The sequence below is a fragment of the Mesoplodon densirostris genome, unplaced genomic scaffold (assembly GCF_025265405.1).
Source record: "Mesoplodon densirostris isolate mMesDen1 unplaced genomic scaffold, mMesDen1 primary haplotype scaffold_37, whole genome shotgun sequence".
In the NCBI taxonomy this organism is placed as follows: domain Eukaryota; kingdom Metazoa; phylum Chordata; class Mammalia; order Artiodactyla; family Ziphiidae; genus Mesoplodon; species Mesoplodon densirostris.
Window position 1 is genome coordinate 3,151,859 of NW_026778196.1, and position 3,408 is coordinate 3,155,266.

Genomic DNA, 3,408 nt, shown 5'->3' on the forward strand with positions numbered 1-3,408 from the left:
TGATTACAAGGGTCATGGAGCATTGGGCTGAAAATGTTCATGGAGTATTGTGATGACAGGGGTCATGGAGCATTGTGATTACAGGGGTCTTGGAGCATTGTGATGACAAGAGTCCCGGATCATTGTGTTGTCAGGTGTCATGGAGTGTTGTGATGACAGTGGTCATGGAGCATTGTGATGATATTGGTCATGGAGCATTGTGATGAGAAGGTCATAGAGAATTGGGCTGAAAATGTTCATGGATTATTGTGATGACAGGGGTCATGGAGCATTGTGATGACAAGGGAATGGAGCATGGTGATGACAAGGTCTTGGAGCATTGTGAGGAGATGACCATGGAGACTTGTGATGACAAATCTAATGGAGCATTCTGATGAAAAAGGGAATGGAACATTGTGATTACTGGAGTCTTCGAGCATTGTGATGACAAGGGCATGGAGCATTGTGAGGAGAAGACCATGGAACATTCTGATGACATGCGTCATGGAGCTTTGTGATGACAAGGGCATGGAGCATTGTCATTACATGGATCTTGGAGCATTGTGATGACAAGGGTCATGGAGCCTTGTGATGACAAGGCCGTGGAATATTATGATGGCAGGTGTCATGGAGCATTGTTACGACAGAGGTAACGGAGCATTGTGATGAGAAGGGCATTGAGCATTGATCTGAAATGTTTCATGGATTACTGTGATGAGAGTGGGCATGGCGGTTTGTCATGACAAGGGCACGGTACACTGTGATACATGGGTCATGGAGGATTGTAATGACAAGGTCATGGAGCATTGTGATGAGAAGGGCATCGAGCATTGTGATGACAAGTGTCATGGAGCTTTGTGATGACAAGGACATGGAGCAATGTGATGAGAGGGTTCATGGAGCATTGTGATGACAATGACATGGAGCATTGTGATGCCAAGGGTCATGGAGCTTTGTGATGACAAAGGTCATGGAGCATTTTGATGACAAGTGTGTGGTGCATTGTGATGAGAAGGGCAGGGAGCATTTTGAGGACAGGGTCATGCAGCAATTTGATGAAAAGTGTAATGGAACATTTTGATGCCAGGGCTTATAGAACATTGTGATGCCAGGGGTCATGGAGCTTTGGGATGAAAAGGGTCATGGAGCATTTTGATGACAAGGGTTATGGAACATTGTGATGTCAGGGATCATGGAACATTGTGCTGATAAGGGGATGTAGCATTGTGATGACAGGGGTCATGGAACATTGTGATAACAGGGGTGAGGGAGGATTGTGATGACTAGTGATGGAACATTGTGATATCTCATGTGAGAGAGTATTTGGATGAGAAGTGCATGGAGCATTGTGATTACAAGGTTTATGGAGCATAGCGATGACAAGGTTGTGGATCATTGTGGTGAAAAGCGCATGGCACAATTTGATGACAAGGGTCATGGAGCATTGTTCTGACAAAGGCATGGAGCATTGTGATGACAAGGGTCACGGAGCATTGTGATGAAAAGTTCATGGAGCATTGTGGTTAAAAAGGTCACAGAGCCTTGTGATGACGCGGGCATGGATTGTTGTGATGACAAACGTTATGAAGCATTGTGATGACTGTAGTCACGGAGCATTGTGATGACAGGGGTCATGGAGCATTGTGATGACAATGGCATGGAGCATTGTGATGCCAAGTGTCATGGAGGATTCTGATGACAAAGGTAATGGAGCATTGTGGTGACAATGGTTTGGAGCATTGTGATGAGAAGGATCAGGGAGCATTGTGCTGACAAGTGCATGGAGCATTGTGATGACAAGGGCATGGATCATTGTGATGACAAGGGTCATGGAGCATTGGGCTAAAAATGTGCATGGAGTATTGTGATGACAGGGGTCATGGAGCATTGTGATGACAAGGGAATGGGGCATGTTGATGCCAAGGTCTTGGAGCATTGTGATGAGATGACCATGGAGACTTGTGATGACAAGTCTAATGGAGCATTCTTATGAAAAGGGGCATGGAGCATTGTGATTACGGGGGTCTTGAAGCATTGTGATGACAAGGGCATGGAGCATTGTGAGGCGAAGGCCATGGAACATTCTGATGACATGCGTCATGGAGCTTTGTGATGACAAGGGCATGGAGCATTGTGATTACATGGGTCTTGGAGCATTGTGCTGACAAGGGTCCTGGAGCCTTGTGATGACAAGGCCGTGGAACATTGTGATGGCAGGGGTCATGGAGCTTGTTATGACAGAGGTAATGGAGCATTGTGATGAGAAGTGCATTGAGCATTGGTCTGAAATATTTCATGGATTATTGTGATGAGAGTGGGCATGGCGCATTGTGATGACAAGGGCACGGTACACTGTGATACATGGGTCATGGAGGATTGTAATGACAAGGGCATGGAGCATTGTGATGAGAAGGGCATCGAGCATTGTGATGACAAGTGCCATGGAGCTTTGTGATGACAAGGGCATGGAGCAATGTGATGAGAGGGTTCATGGAGCATTGTGATGACAATGACATGGAGCATTGTGATGCCAAGGGTCATGGAGCTTTGTGATGACAAAGATCATGGAGCATTTTGATGACAAGTGTGTGGTGCATTGTGATGAGAAGGGCAGGGAGCATTTTGAGGACAGGGTCATGCAGCAATTTGATGAAAAGTGTAATGGAACATTGTGATGCCAGGGGTCATGGAGCTTTGGGATGAAAAGGGTCATGGAGCATTTTGATGACAAGGGTTATGGAACATTGTGATGTCAGGGATCATGGAACATTGTGCTGATAAGGGGATGTAGCATTGTGATGACAGGGGTCATGGAACATTGTCATAACAGGGGTGAGGGAGGATTGTGATGACTAGTGATGGAACATTGTGATATCTCATGTGAGAGAGTATTTGGATGAGAAGTGCATGGAGCATTGTGATTACAAGGTTTATGGAGCATAGCGATGACAAGGTTGTGGATCATTGTGGTGAAAAGCGCATGGCACAATTTGATGACAAGGGTCATGGAGCATTGTTCTGACAAAGGCATGGAGCATTGTGATGACAAGGGTCACGGAGCATTGTGATGAAAAGTTCATGGAGCATTGTGGTTACAAAGGTCACAGAGCCTTGTGATGACGCGGGCATGGATTGTTGTGATGACAAACGTTATGAAGCATTGTGATGACTGTAGTCACGGAGCATTGTGATGACAGGGGTCATGGAGCATTGTGATGACAATGGCATGGAGCATTGTGATGCCAAGTGTCATGGAGGATTCTGATGACAAAGGTAATGGAGCATTGTGGTGACAATGGTTTGGAGCATTGTGATGACAAGGATCAGGGAGCATTGGGCTAAAAATGTGCATGGAGTATTGTGATGACAGGGGTCATGGAGCATTGTGATGACAAGGGAATGGAGCATGTTGATGCCAAGGTCTTGGAG